We start from the raw sequence: 16,643 nt of genomic DNA on the forward strand, positions 1-16,643 counted from the left end.
GAGATGAGAGGTCCAGTGTGGAGTGCTCCTGGTGGAACCGAGGGCTGGCTCCTTCAGCCCTGTCCTTCTGCCTAAGACCCTGTAGATTCTGGGAACACTTGCCCAGGAACACAGCAAGTCTGTCAGCCCGCCTGCCTGGATCCTCCTTTCCAGCAAAAAGATAGATATTGAATCTTGTTCTCCCAAATCTGAGGCAAGTGCTCCAATCTCTGGGAGAGACATATTAACTCCTCCTCTGGCAGCCAAATTTTGAGTAAAACCTGATCCAGTAAGCAGTCTCTGAGTAGTCTGAACAGATTAGGTCTTGCTTGTTACCTAGGTGTTTGACAACCTATCTTCTCCCAAGCTTCAGAGGGTAGCCGAGTTAGTCTGTTAGGGTACAGATAGTTTGGACTAGGCTTCCTATTCTGAACTATCTAGTTCATGCCACGTGTAGCCACAGGCACAGAGTCCGTACTAAAAATGGCGGCGCCCGGCAACATGCAAATGAAGCCCAGGAAATTCAAATCCCGGGCTTCATTTGCAAGTTCGTATGACTACATTAACCACCCTAGTTCGAACTAGGGTGGTAGCGTAGACATACCCTTACAGAAAAAACCAACAAATGGTCTGGTAGCATTTTATAGACTAACAAAAAATGTTATCATGAGCTTTTTTTAACTCCGGTCATCTGAAGAAGTGGGCTGTGCCCACAAAATACTATCTAGAGGTTTTGTTAGTCTATAAAGTGCTACCAGACCATTTGTTGTTTTTATCTTCTCCCAGTTCATGAATTGTTCTGTGGCTTAGGCAATAGGCAGCTGAAAAACTAAAGTAATGCAACATTGAGCATGCTTAAAGACAGAAACATAGGCACCCAGGGAATTATTACCCTGAAAATTAAGTCACAATGGATATGTCTACACTACAAAGTTAATTCGAACTAACGGATGTTAGTTCGAATTAACTTTAATAGGCGCTACACTAGCGCTCCACTAGTTCGACTTTAAATCGAACTAGCGGAGCGCTTAGTTTGAACTAGGAAAACCTCATTTTACGAGGATTAAGCCTAGTTCGAACTAGCTAGTTCAAATTAAGGGGCGTGTAGCCCCTTAATTCGAACTAGTGGGAGGCTAGCCCTCCCCAGCTTTCCCTGGTGGCCACTCTGGCCAACACCAGGGAAACTCGTCTGCCCCCCTCCTGGCCCCGGAACCCTTAAAGGGGCATGGGCTGGCTATGGTGCCTGTGTCAGGTGCAAGCCTGCCAGCACCCAGCCAGCAGACCCTGTACCTGGCACAGATTGAGCCAGCCACCCGATGCCCCCCAGCCCTCCCCCTCTTCCCGGGACCAGGCTGGCAGCTCCCGGGAGCTTGCCCGGGACCGCAAGAGGCAGGCACCCGCCTGGGCTAGTGCAGACATCGTGGACCTCGTCCACGACCTCCGCACTAGGCACAGGAAAGTGGCCGTCTAGGGCAGGAGAGCTGCCAGCGTGGCCACCCAGGAGCAGGTGTGCAAGAGAATCAAGGGGATCCACTGAGACCCCTGATCCTGAGCCCTGAGCTTACAATGGCCGTCCTGGGTCAGACCAAAGGTCCATCTAGCCCAGTAGCCTGTCTGCCGACAGCGGCCAACCCTAGGGACCCTGGAGGGGATGGACCAAAGACAGCGACCAAGCCATTTGTCTCATGCCATCCCTCTCCAGCCTTCCACAAACCTTGGGCAGGGACACCACTCCTACCCCCTGTCTAATACCACTCCATGGGCTCAACCTCCATGACTTGATCTAACTTCCCTTTAAACTCTGTTCTAGTTGTAGCCTTCACAGCCTCCTGCAGCAAGGAGTTCCACAGGTTGACTCTTTGCTTTGTGAAGAAGAACTTTCTGTTACTAGTTTGAAGCCTGCTACCCATTCCTTTCCTTTGGTGTCCTCTAGTCCTTCTTTATGGGAACTAATGAAGAACTTTTCCATATGCACCCTCTCCACCCAACTCCTGCTTTTATAGACCTCTATCCTGTCCCCACTCCGTCTCCTCTTTTCTAAGCTGAAAAGTCCCAGTCTCTTTAGCCTCTCTTCATATGGGACCTGTTCCATACCCCTGATCATTTTAGTTGCCCTCCCCTCTCCCAGCCTCTCTCTTCCCCTCCCCCACCTCCTTTTCCCAGTCTCCCCCAGTTTTGTTCAATAAAGACAGATTCCATTTTGGAAGACACATTATCTTTATTTTGTACATCAAGAAGAGTGGCTAGGGAATGGTAAGTGGAAGGAGGTGAGGGAGGAATGGGGCACGAGTCCCCGATGGGGAGGACTGGGCTGGCTCTGCGGGCTTCTGGGGGTGGAAGCTCTCCCGCAGCCCCCCAATTTCCCCCTCTCCCCAGATGGCAGCCTGCAGCAAGTGCAGCCGGGCTGATGGCCGAGTGGTGTGATGTGCCCAGTGTGGGTAGTCCGGGCAATCCAAGCCAGGACTGCTTTGCAAGCGGGGCACCCCTGAGAACTGTCTGTCCAGGGTGGGGCCCCTTTAAGCACAGCGCTCGGCTAGCCTGAGACTCAGTCTGTATCTACAGAGCAGGCAGGTATTTCGAAAAGGTGTCAAAATACTGTCAATCTGGAGGTCTTGTCCTCTGATGCCCTGCCGGCACTGCTTCCGGCCAACCTTAAGCCCGGTTCAGGGTCCACTTAATGTGGACATGCTAGTTCGAATTAGCAAAACGCTAATTCGAACTAGTTTTTTAGTCTGGATCCGTTAGTTCGAATTAGCGTTGTAGTGTAGACATACCCCAAGTGATTTTTGGTACCTACAGGGGTCAGCAAGAGTTTGAAATAATAGAAGAGCCAAAATTGGGATCTATGGGCTTAAGTGTCTTTTTGGATCTGGGCCCTAGATCCTAATGACATCACCAGTTCCCTAAGACATCCTGGAATCACTTACATGTCAAGTAGCTAATCAGAATGATTATTTGTTAGTTTATAGAGTAAAAAGCAAAATTTATGTGATTTGTCTTTAACCCACTATTATAAAAGTGACATTTATTCTACAAAATAAGAAAATAACTCTCTTTTTTGTTACATATAACTAACCTGATATCTTTAATTCCTTTGCAGGCCAGAACAAAAATTTTGAATCCTTATTTTTAGATTGTACTACTAGAGTGTGATAAGGCTCTTTCCAGCTGTTAAATTAATGATAGTTCATATTTTGTGTTTGTGAGACAAGGCTCTAAAGTGCAAGTGCTGATCAAACATCCATCAGGATTGCCTGAAAATATTATGAATGTATCATTTTTAATCTAAACCAAAGAAGCTTTTTTAAAAACTTACTCTTTAGGAAGGGTAGGTTTAACTTTGCGTACAGAATTTGACTTGCTTTCTTGTTTACAGAATAATGTGTTCCTTCATTCAAGGAAATTAAGGTCTAGAAAAGATTTCAAGAATAAAGACCCTATCCGGCAGCAAATATTCACTGCCTTCCCAAACTTCTAAACCCCAGAGGGCCTAAGGCCCTGGCTCAGTGGGAGTTGAATAGGCATATGAATCTAATTAGAGATCTATGGGGAATCCAGTTTAAACAGAAACACCTCCAGATTTGCAAGTGATGGATGTAGGGGGGAGGTAGAGTGCTCCCGAACCATATATCTACTGTGGTGTACAACCACTTCAAACCTCCCTCTTCCTACTTGTAGCAGTGAAGCAAGTAAATTTCTGCATAATCAAAGTCTATCTTTTATCTGTGCTTGCTGGTGCAGTTTATTTTAGGTGGAGAGTCAGGAAGAAGTTTGGTTCCTGAGGCCAGTCAATGGCCTCTGATGACTCATCATACAAAGGGAAGAAGAGGTTTTGATAAACAGCTTTCCCTTGCTATCTTCTGAATGGTCCTGACACCCATTATGGCACAATATTGTGATGAACTTCATCCAGTTTGCACAATCCTACTCTATGCAAGGAATCAAACCAATTAACTAAATATGTACAACGGTAGATACCCCTAATACCTGTTGTTAGAGCCATTCACGAGCCCTGCTGCTCACCAAATTTTATTTTCTCCTGGTATGAAAAGGAGAGGTCTTATTCTGTAATCCCAGAGCACAAGGAGGGATTTTTAGCAGGCAGTTTAGTCTTCCTGTAAAATGAAACCAATAGTCTCATAAATTTAGCTGCCTGATTTTTTGCCTTCTTGGCAGAGTCATAGTGAAATAATCAAAACCTTTTATTCTTACAACAAAGTCTCTACTTTGTAGAAAGAGCTGGATGGAAGTTTTGTTTTATCTAGGTTAACTTATAAATTCTTCTTACACTTCATTTTTATTACTTGCCTCCTAACATTATAATGAAAATAAGGAAATCTGCTATTATTATTAAAGACTGATAAATTTGGATAGAGTGGAGTATAAATGTTGTTCTTGGTACTGTAAAAATGGCCATCATATTCAGCTACTTAAAAAAAAAAAAAAAAAAAAAAAAAACAGAAGTCATTGATTGCATTTCACGATCTGGACTAGTTCAGACCAAAGAGAGAAATGAAATTGGAATAAAATGGTATAAGATAAGATGTGTTCTGGGTGATTCCAGGGAAGTACATCGAGAGTGAGCATGTGCAATTTGATTACACTTCTTCATATCAGGGAGCTAACTGGTTAGAACAATGAAGATCCAGCATTCCCAAACTGGCTTCACAGTATTGATTACACAAGATACTTTTAGGCAGACTTTTGCTTTCTCCTAAAAGAGCTCATACCAGGCATTTGTTATACTGTAGCAAACAGCAAGAGAAATTGGACAGACTGAGAATTCTGTGGAAGGAAAAGGCATTATGATGATTTTCACATTTTTTTCTGGCAGTTGGATAGACGAAGTTATTTCTTTAACTAGTTTTTATCTTGTTCTTGTACAAGCATTCATCTCTACAGTATTCACATATCTCCCAACCGTCTGTATGTTTTTAAAATAGACCATAATTTTCCTTTCTTCTTTCCAACCAAGTAGGAGTAAAATACTTGAACAGAGTTAAGGTTAAATGTTTGAGTGGGTGTATAATATGTATAAGGTCTTTAGTTCTGAACATGAATCTGTTATTAATCTTCTTGTGGGAATTAGTACCATAGTATCGACTCAGTGAAAGTTTTGTTTGCTCTACTCCAGAGTCCCAACTAAGGGCTGGTCTATACGAATACTGTAAGTCAATCTAGGTCAGACTACTTCAGTTACATAAGTAGACAATGGTGTCTACACTGTGCTATGTTGATGGGAGACAGTCTTGCATTGAAATAGCATGCTAAATCAACACTGCTGCATCAATTGCAGCTGTGCTGATTTAGCAGGTAATGTAGACCAGGCCTTATTGATCAAGTTTCTTTATTCCAGTGCAACATAGTTGTGACTCACAGTCATCAAAGGAAAGAAGGTCTTTCAGTTAATTGGGGCCAGTTCCATAGAAGGCTTGGTAGTTTGGATACTTTGTTTATAAATTTGACATAAGGGGGGTTATTTCAAAATAACGCCATAGTGTAGAATCATAGAATCATAGGACTGGAAGGGACCTCGAGAGGTCATGGAGTCCAGCCCCCTGCCCTCAAGGCAGGACCAAGCTCCGTCTACAGCATCCCTGACAGATGTCTATCTAACCTGTTCTTAAATATCTCCAGAGAGGGAGATTCCACCACTTCCTTGGCAATTTATTCCAATATTTGACCACCCTGACAGTTAGGAATTTTTTCCTAATGTCCAATCTAAACCTCCCTTGCTGCACTTTAAGCCCATTACTCCTTGTCCTGTCCTCAGAAACCAAGAGGAACAAATTTTCTCCTTCCTCCTTGTGACACCCTTTTAGATATTTGAAAACCACTATCATGTCCCCCCTTAATCTTCTTTTTTCCAAACTAAACAAGCCCAGTTCATGAAGCCTGGCTTCATAGGTCATCTTCTCTAGACCTTTAATCATTCTTGTTGCTCTTCTCTGTACCCTTTCCAATTTCTCCACATCTTTCTTGAAATGTGGCGCCCAGAACTGGACACAGTACTCCAGCTGAGGCCTAACTAGTGCAGAGTAGAGCGGCAGAATGACTTCACGAGTTTTGCTTACAACACACCTGTTGATACAACCTAGAATCATATTTGCTTTTTTTGCAGCAGCGTCACACTGTTGACTCATATTCAACTTGTGGTCCACTATGACCCTAGATCCCTTTCCGCCATGCTCCTTCCTAGACAGTCGCTTCCCATTTTGTATGTATGGAACTGATTGTTCCTTCCTAAGTGGAGCACTTTGCATTTCTCTTTATTAAACTTCATCCTGTTTACCTCAGACCATTTCTCTAACTTGCTAAGGTCATTTTGAATTATGTCCCTATCCTCCAAAGAAGTTGCAACCCCACCCAGTTTGGTATCATCTGCAAACTTAATAAGCGTACTCTCTATCCCAATATCTACATCATTGATGAAGATATTGAACAGTACAGGGCCTAGTGCAATGATCAATTTAGAAGGGAGCAAATGCATAGGTCATGGTGGCTGAATCTGAATCTGGTAATACAATGCATTTGCAAATAGACGTGAGCCTTCTGACCAGATGTAGATGGACGTGGACCTTTCTGGGGGACCAGTAGCAATGAAAAATCCAATGGCAACCAAAGAATGTGGCCCAGCAAAACTGAGAGTGGAGGGCCATTGATAATAGAAGGTGTGATGGAAAAAGTGACTCTCAAAGTACATTCCTTGCTCACCGGTATCACTTTCAAATTGCTTGTTATCTTTAATTAGCTGGTCTCAATCCTTTGACAAAGCCAGGAGATGGTGGTGTTTATATTTGAAGTCAGAGATATGTTGTCTGCTTACCCCTTGCTCTTTAGCCCATGTTTTCTGAACTTTCCCAACAGCTACATTTAGCTGCTGAGTAACAGTAATTGATTTGTGGCATTGTTTTCCTCTTTGCCTCAGTGTTTTCAAGCTCAGATAAGTTGTAACACACAGCATTTCAGCAGTTTATCTATTTTTGCTGTGGAAAACATTAGCAAATAAGCATCTGTTCACATTGTGGAGATATGGCCTATTGATTATCAGCAATTAGTGGGCACTATTTCTAAATATTTTCAGTAAAGATGCAGACAAAGATAGAGCCTGAGGTGTTTAATGCCTCTTGCTACTCCCTCCACCTGGAGATTAAATATTTTAAAAACAGTTTTTGTTCTGAGCCAAACAAAATCCATTTATGTAAGATTCCTCAAAACTTCAATTATTTTGCCTAGACCATTTATGTTAAAACAGCAGGCAGTTAGTTTTCTTTTGCCTTGGCCAAATTCCACGGTGATGATTTTTTTTTGTTAAAATGGGTCTATTTTCCTAGCTAGTCAGGCTGAGTTTGGCAAAACATCCTTACTTTCACCATAAAACAGCACAAAGAATTTTTGTTTTTAATTATATTTCTGGTGATCAATCACGACTTTTTTAAAGTGCTTCGGATTATACAGGAAATCTATATAATTTGTTCTGATACTAAAAATCTGACAATATTTTAACAAACAGAAGTGGCTCACTTATTTCTCTATAAGCACATTCCCAGCAATTTCTTTTGAAAAGTGGAAGCAAAATAAATAAATAAATAGATTAAATAAGTAAATAAATAAATACGCTTTTAACATTTAAGTACCTGTGGATATTTTTGTTAGTGAGTTACAAAGAACTGAGTAAGGGCATGTCCATCTGCATCCTGGGAGCAGCCTATGCCTTGCTCCCCTGGTTTATGAAGCCCTAGATGCACAGCCTAGACACCACCAAGGAGCACTTCAATGCCAGGCTGAGCAGGAACCGCATGCTCATGGAGTATGTGTTCGGCCGTTTAAAGGGGAGGTTCTGGAGTCTCCTCACCTGTCTGCACCTCAGCGAGTGCAACATCCCCCTCGTGGTGGTGACCTGCTGTGTGCTTCACAACCTATGTGAGAGCAAAGGGGAGACTTTCCTGCCAGGGTTGGGGACAAAGGCTGAACAGCTGACCAGGGCATATGAGGAGTCCACCAGTGCCATTCAGAGTATACGTCAAGGGGAGATACGTCAAGGGGAGTATATGTCAAGGGGAGATATGAGATATGTTCTCATGAGGGAGATCTTAAAGGAGAGTTTCATCCAAGGCCAGCTGTGAGACTCTTCCACATGCCTCTCCACAAGGGGACCCTGCAATCCCTTTGTGTGACTTTCCTTCCCAGCCCTCCATTCCCCTGTCCTCCCTTCTCCCCCTCTCCTGAAGAGCAAATAAAAAAGCTTGTTTACTGGGGGAGATGTACAACTGGGGAGGGACTGGAGAATGAACCTGGAATGGGGGGGGGTAAGAGGAAGGAGGTGGGGCTCAGGGATGGAACTGGTGCCTGCCTTGGGTTGTTCAGAAGGTTTCGGCTTCCTGAGAGGTCCCACTGCCCAGTGTTCTGGGGCCCCAACAGCCTCTGGAGGAGGAGAAGCCATGGGGATGGGGAGGTGTCTGGTGGCCTGCTCCGTGCACAAGACCATGGCTTCATCACCGAGGTGAGGGAGGAGCACATGGCCTTGTGCTGGTATGATCGTGCCAGGAGGCCTTCCGCTGCTCCTGGTCAATGGCCCATGCCTGTCACTCCTCTTCGAGGCCCTAAATGAGGGACTGCAGGCAGTCCATCTGCTCCCTCATTAGGTCCTCCCAGTTCACTTCCTCCTGCTGATCCTGTGGAGATGGCATGGGAGCTGGGGGATATGCTACACTCGCAGCTGTGAAGAAAAGTAACTAGGGCAGTCATCCCAGGAGACACTGTGTATGAAGCCCAGCCCTAATCCCTGAGCTGACACCTAAAGTCTCAGTTCAGACAATGATGATGTGCTTCGAGCAAGGCCATATGTTGTCTAGACAGTGGGCACTTTCCAGCAGGGGCACAGATGTCTCAGGGGAGTATCACAACACCCATGTCCTGGGGACAAGCAGGCATAGGAACATACTGGCCAGGCCAGGAGCATGCTGGTGGGAGGGAGGGATGGATGGAGTGGCTCAGCATCCTACGGTGTTCTGCTCATGCTGGGTCTTGCACTGCAGGCATTCCAGAGAGAGAGAGAGAACTTCTATCCCTGCCCACTGGATGGGGGGGGGGGGATTGTCGGGGAGGTGTATGTGAGCAGCAGAGGCCACTTTCCATAGAGCGCTACAGGGTTTCCCTGGTCTTCCTCTGCCCAGCAGGTTCTCATGCACAGGATCAGTCTCCTCCGCATCACCACACTTGACCGGGAGCGGATGCTGCCTGAGTGTGGGCATGAGCCTGTGCCATGTGCGGCACTGCTGTATGGTTCCATGACCTCAGGCTCCTTAGTGGTGGCTTGTCATGGGAAGTTGCCCCACCACAGAGGCTGGAGTAAGGCAGGCCTCTCCAGGAACCTTGTGAGAAAGATTGAGGGGTTCTTCTTTGAGTAGTGTCCCCATGGGTGCTCCACGTAGGTGAAGGGTTGCCCTGAGCCGCAGATCGGAGCTTTGTATAGCAGTTTCCCCTGTTGAGCCACACATGCCCAGGAGGCGTCTCGAGCCCTTCCCATCTCCTGAGGAGTGCAGCTCAACCCCCTCCCTTTCAGTTCCTCGTTAATCGCCCTCGTCAGCGGACGGAGCAGCCAGGAGCTCCCTGTCAGACTATCTGACTACTTTTCCCTTAGTTATTTAGGCATAGTTACCTTCCCCTGTTTTATCCAAGTTAGTCTCTCCTTGTTCTCTTTAAAGAAAAAAAAACTTAGAAATAGGAAAAATAGACTTAATTAAAATCCCCCGCTCAGGGGGCTTGAACTCACCTCAGACCGGGACTCCGGTGAACCGACATTCTCCCACCTGTCAAAACAAGAGACACATAAAGACATTAAAAAAAAAAGAAGAAGAAGAAGAAGCAAAACCACATAAACATATACTACTAGAACAATATAGAAGATAAATATAATAATTTCAAGAAAGAAGAAATAATTTCATCACTCAGACTGCATACGTTGTTTGGGGGAGACCCACTCTCCCCACAACTGTACCCACTGCAATTCCCTGACGGAGAGAGCCAGAAAAGACCGTGAGCTCCGCCTCAGGATGATTTTATTTAAAAAAGCTCTCCAGCCTGCGAGGGAACAAGCTACACCGCGGCAAGAGCCACTGACGCCTTCCAAAAATGCCCAGAGAGCGAGAGCCTCTCCATACCGCTCCCTTCCAGCCTCTTCCTCTCCCAAACGTAGAGGAGAGGCACACTAGGCTGTGAAATCCTCTGCCACTAAGGCTTCGGGGAGATCCTCGCACTCCGCATCGGCATCGGGGCGCGCAACAGCTGAGCAGCCCCGGGAGCACTCTAAACAGCCGGCACGGCATGAAAAGCCGGCGCCGTTTCAAACCGCAGTGCCGCTTGAAAGTGAGGAACCGCTTCCAGCCCCGGCACCGCTTCAACCCTCTGCGGCGCCGAAAGCTGCAGCACAGCTTAAAGCTGTGGTGCCTATTAAAGTCACGGCATCGCAGCAAAAGGATGGCCAGCTCCCGAAGTCACTGGCACCAGCTGATGCTCCGCTGGTCCTCCCACAGCCAGACAAGTAGCCAAATGGGGCTGCTGGGGATCAGCCCCAGCAAGGGTATGTCTACACTAGAAAGTTAGTTCGAACTAACGGACGTTAGTTCGAACTAACTTTCCTATGCGCTACACTAGCGCTCCGCTAGTTCGAATTTGAATCGAACTAGCGGAGCGCTTAGTTCGAACTAGGTAAACCTCATTTTACGAGGACTAACGCCTAGTTCGAACTAGCTAGTTCGAACTAAGGGCTGTGTAGCCCTTTAGTTCGAACTAGTGGGAGGCTAGCCCTCCCCAGGTTTCCCTGGTGGCCACTCTGGCCAACACCAGGGAAACTCTATGCCCCCCTCCCGGCCCCGGACCCCTTAAAGGGGCACGGGCTGGCTACGGTGCCCGTGCCAGGTGCAAGCCTGCCAGCACCCAGCTAGCAGACCCTGCACCTGGCACGGCACAGAGCCACCCACCCGATGCCCCCCAGCCCACCCCCTCTTGCCGGGACCAGGCTGGCGGCTCCCGGGAGCTTGCCCTGGACCGCAAGAGGCGGGCACCTTCCTGGGCTAGTGCGGACATCGTGGACCTCGTCCACGATCTCCGCACTAGGCACAGGAAAGTGGCCGTCTAGGGCAGGAGAGCTGCCAGCCTGGCCACCCAGGACCAGGTGTGCATGAAAATCAAGGGGGTCCACTGAGACCCCCGACACTGAGCCCTGAGCTTACAATAGCCGTCCTGGGTCAGACCAAAGGTCCATCTAGCCCAGTAGCCTGTCTGCCCACAGCGGCCAACCCTAGGGACCCTGGAGGGGATGGACCGAAGACAGTGACCAAGCCATTTGTCTCGTGCCATCCCTCTCCAGCCTTCCACAAACTTTGGGCAGGGACACCACTCCTACCCTCTGGCTAATAGGACTCCATGGACCCAACCTCCATGACTTGATCTCACTTCCCTTTAAACTCTGTTCTAGTTGTAGCCTTCACAGCCTCCTGCAGCAAGGAGTTCCACAGGTTAACTATTTGCTTTGTCAAGAACAACTTTCTCTTACTAGTTTCAAGCCTGCTACCCATTCCTTTCCTTTGGTGTCCTCTAGTCCTTCTTTATGGGAACTCATGAAGAACTTTTCTGAATGCACCCTCTCCACCCAACACCTGCTTTTACAGACCTCTATCCTGTCCCCCCTCCGTCTCCTCTTTTCTAAGCTGAACAGTCCCAGTCTCTGTAGCCTCTCTTCATCTGGGACCTGTTCCCAACCCCTGATCATGTTAGTTGCCCTCCCCTCTCCCAGCCTTTCTCTTCCCCTCTCCCACCTCCTTTTCCCAGTCTCCCCCAGTTTTGTTCAATAAAGACAGAGTCAATGTTGGAAGAAACGTTATCTTTATTTTGTACATCAAGAAGAAGGGGGGCTAGGGAAGGGCAAGTGGAAGGAGGTGAGGGAGGAATGGGGTACGAGCCCCCGATGGGGAGGACTGGGCTGGCTCTGCGGGCTTCTGGGGGTGGAAGCTCTCCTGCAGCCCCCCAATTACTCCCTCTCCCCAGATGGCAGCCTGCGGCAAGTGCAGCCGGGCTGATGGCCGAGTGGTGTGATGTGCCCAGTGTGGGCACTCAGGGCACTCCAAGCCAGAACTTCTTTGCAAGCGGGGCACCCCTTAGAACTGTGTGTCCGGGGTGGAGGTCGGGACCCTTTAAGCGCAGCCCTCGGCTAGCCTGAGACAGTATCTCCATGCTCTAAGTCCTCCTTTTATGCCCTGCCGGCACTGCTTCCGGCCATCATTAAGCCCTGTTCAGAGTCCACTCAATGTGGACTTACTAGTTCGAACTAGCAAAACGCTAGTTCGAACTAGTTTTTAGTTCTAGATGCGTTAGTTCGAACTAGCTTAGTTCGAATTAACTAATTCGAACTAAGTTAGTTCGAACTAGCGCTGTAGTGTAGACGTACCCCAAGAGACTGATTCACACAGTAGGCATCAATATCCCTGCCTGCCCTCTACTTCTTACTCTCCTGGGAGGTCTCCATCAAGGCAATCCCCTCCCAGATCACCGTTGTCTCTTCAGGATGCCCCCTTTCCTGATGATGACCACCGCACAGTCTATTCCTCGCGACACCCGTCACCTGGGAAGGCTCGCTCCCACCATTATAGGACTCCGCCACAACACAGCCCGTGGCACCCATACTGGCCTTACCCACCTCCACCTTATCCACCGCAATGGGGACCGTGGGAACACTGGGAGCCATATGGACACCGCTCTCCACCTCGCTCCACCGCATTCCGGAGAAGCTTGCCTCGGCCACAACCCCTACCTCCAGCAACTCTTTCAGAGGACGAGGCGGAACGAATCTCAGACAATGACTCAGATACTCAGTCAGTTAACGTAACACACTCTGATGCCCTTGATGCGCAAACAGAGGACGCCGTAGTACCATCAGACACTGGAACAATTGAGGATCTAAAACAGTTCCAAGAACTATTCAAGAAAGTAGCGACAAGCCAGTATGTCTCCCTGCAAGAAGTGTAGAAGAAGCAATACCATTGCTAAAGAATCTACACCCGACACTACATGGCAAGATCGCCCTACCCATAGACGAGGCAATCATGGAGACCTCAGAGGACCTGTGGAAAACGCCTGCATCCATCCAACCAACTAACAGGAAAATTGACAGAAAGTACTTTGTCCCCTCAAAAGACAACGACTTTCTCTTCACTCACCCACAACCTAACTCACTAGTCGTGAACTCAGCACAACAACGAGCAAAGCTTCCACAATGCAGACAATGCAGACAAGGACCACAAAAAGTTGGACTCCTTTGGCAAGAAAGTATACTCCTCTTCCACTCTACAACTCAGAATATCAAATTACTCTGCTCTCTTAGCAAATCACGACTTTGACAACTACTCAAAACTGGGAGAACTAATGGCACACCTCCCCGACTCCAAAAGACCCATTTTAAAATCATTAGTTCATGAGAGCCATATGATCGCCTGCACCGCTCTCCAAATGGCAATGGATGTAGCTGACACTGCAGCCCGAGTTACAGCTACAGCAGTGGTGATGCATAGAGCTTCTTGGCTCCAGTCATCTGGAGTTCCTCGCGCACTCCAACCCAAAGTGGAAGACTTGCCATTTGACAAACAAAAGCTATTGCAGCCACTACAGACGAAATGCTCCACAACAGCAAAAATTCTAAGTCCACACTTCGCACGCTAGGTATGTGCACGCAACCCTATAAAGGCAGGCGATACACCCCATATAATTCATATAATCGATACCGGTATGGACAATACAATCGACCACAGAGGCCTTATGAAGACAACAGACCAAGACAGCGAGGTACCAGAAGGCGACCCAACCAAGCCCGCCCGCTGGCTACCAAACCATCTAAGCTGCAAATTTGAACATTTGGCCTGCAAGATCTCCCTCTCGATCTAACACCTCAACATGGCCATCTATTCAACCACCGTTTGCGCACCTTCCTCCCACAGTGGGAATCCATAACATAGGACCGCTGGGTCCTAGAGATAATTTGAGTGGGCTATACCATCCCTTTTATTTCTATCCCCCCCTACCCTTCCCCCTACCCCGTCCCTTTTCAGGGACCACTCTCACGAAACCCTTCTAAAACAAGAAATCAATCGGCTCCTCATCATCAGAGCTATAGAAAGGGTACCCCGAGAGTTCCACGGGAGAGGGTTTTACTCAAACTATTTCTTGACCGAGAAAAGAACAGGGGGTTGGAGACCTATATTGGATCTCCACAAACTGAACAAATTTCTCAAGAAACAGCGTTTCAAGATGGTCACTCTCTCCACAATCATTCCTGCGCTAGATCGAGGGGACTGGTTCGCAGCCCTCGACCTCCAAGATGCCTATTTCCATATAACCATCCACCCCTCCCACAGGGGCTTTGCGCTCGGTCCAGACCACTTCCAATACAACGTTCTTCCCTTCGGCCTTTCATCAGCGCCGAGAGTATTCTCGAAGGTACTAGTGGTTGTAGCTGCGTACCTCAGACAGCAGAACATTATCATATTCCCCTACCTGGACGACTGCCTTCTAAAGGGATCCTCATACGCCGAAACCGTCTCTATGATTCATACGACCGCGACCCTCCTCAATCATCTAGGTCTACTGATCAACAAAGACAAATCAGCGCTGTACCTGGTCCAAGATATAGAGTTCATTGGCGCATGACTGGACTCCGTTACAGGCCGAGCATACCTATCTCGGCAACGTTTCGCAACGAGACAGGAAATTATAACCGGGATGCTCACAATGCCTACTACCACAGTACTTACATGCCTCCGACTAATGGGACACATGGCTTCCCCCACCTACGTAGTCCACCATGCTCGCCTACACTTTCGATGCTTCCAGCTCTGGGTGGCGACCGTTTACATCCCATCGTGACATCCTCGAAGCAAGAGAATTACTATCCCACCAAACGGGCTTGCATCCCTACGATGGTGGAACATGCTAAACAATCTTCTGGCGGGGGTCCCATTCCAGCAAACCGAACCCACTATCCAAATTACCACGGATGCTTCCCTTCTCGGCTGGGGTGCACATATGGACAGCCACAAAGTTCAGGGCAGGTGGTCCACAAACGAGACACTCCTGCACATCAACCTTCTTGAATTAAGAGCAGTAAGGAACTCTTGCGCACACTTTGCTTCCGACATCGCCAATCATACAGTTCGCATCCTATTGGACAATATTTGCACGATGTTCTACATAAACAGGCAGGGCGGAGCCCGCTCCCGATCCCTATGCGCAGAAGCTATTCGCCTCTGGAACTCGTGCATCTGCAACCAGGTCAACCTCATAGCATCCTATCTGCCAGGGGTGAACAATACCAGAGCGGACTCCCTCAGTCGGAACTTCACCTTAGACCACGAATGGGAACTACATACGGAGGTCACAAACTCAGTTTTCCACCAGTGGGGACGGCCATCTATAGACCTCTTCGCTTCGGCCCAGAATACCAAATATCCCCAATTCTGCTCACGTGCGGGACTTGGCAAGCATTCTCTGGGAGATGCCTTTCCAATCAAATGGGCAGCCCCCCTACCTTATGCCTTTCCCCCCATACCTCTCATCCCAAGAGTCCTACGCAAAATCCTGAGAGACAAAGCCCTAGTCATCCTGATTGCCCCGTCATGGTCTCGCCAAACCTGGTACCCATACCTTCACAAGCTAGCGGTCCAGCCTCCACCATACCTGATAGACCTATTATCTCAGGACAATGACAGGATACTACATCCCCAACTCCATACCCTGCATCTTCAGGCGTGGCTTCTTTCTGGTTCTCAGAGATAGAAGACCACTGCTCGCAGAAAGTAAAACACATCCTCCTCCATAGCAGGAGTCAATCCACACGAAAAACCTACCAGCAGAAATGGGTACGTTTTTCTCACTGGTGTCAATGAGCCAAAGTGGAACCCTGTGTTTCTCCACTGAATACCATTCTAGATTACATTATGGACCTTAAAACATTGGGACTGTCAATTTCCTCTCTAAGAGTACATCTCTCTGCAATACCAGCATTTCATACCTCAGAGGACGGCTTCTCCATTTTTAACCATCCTATCACAAAGAGGTTCCTCAAGGGACTCCAAAATGTGTATCCATCATATAAAGCCCCACCCCCCTTGTGGGACTTAAATCTTGTTTTGGACTACCTGACCAGACCTCCCTTTGAACCATTGGCAACAATACCACTTCCCTTCCTTTTTATGAAAGTCTGCTTCCTCTTAGCCATCACCTCCGTCAGAAGGGTGAGTGAACTTGCAGCACTAATGTTGGAACCCCCTTACACAGTTTTCACAAAGGATAGGGTCATACTTAGACCCCACCCGACGTTCCTGCCTAAGGTCTGTACGGAATTCCACGTCAACAAACCGATCGTATTACCTACCTTCTTCCCAAAACACACTTTTCACAGAGAGATGTCACCCTGCATACTCTGGACATCCGGAGCGCTCTGGCCTTCTTCCTAGAAAGAACAAAACCATTTCGTAAATCTGAAAGACTTTTTATTTCCATCGCTGAACGATCAAAAGGGGCACCAATATCATCGCAACGAATCTCAAAATGGATCTCGACATGTATAATCAAGTGCCACTCTCTAGGCAATAGACCGCTACAGTGCCCACCAC

Source organism: Pelodiscus sinensis, chromosome 6, assembly GCF_049634645.1.
Source record: "Pelodiscus sinensis isolate JC-2024 chromosome 6, ASM4963464v1, whole genome shotgun sequence".
NCBI classification, from domain to species: domain Eukaryota; kingdom Metazoa; phylum Chordata; order Testudines; family Trionychidae; genus Pelodiscus; species Pelodiscus sinensis.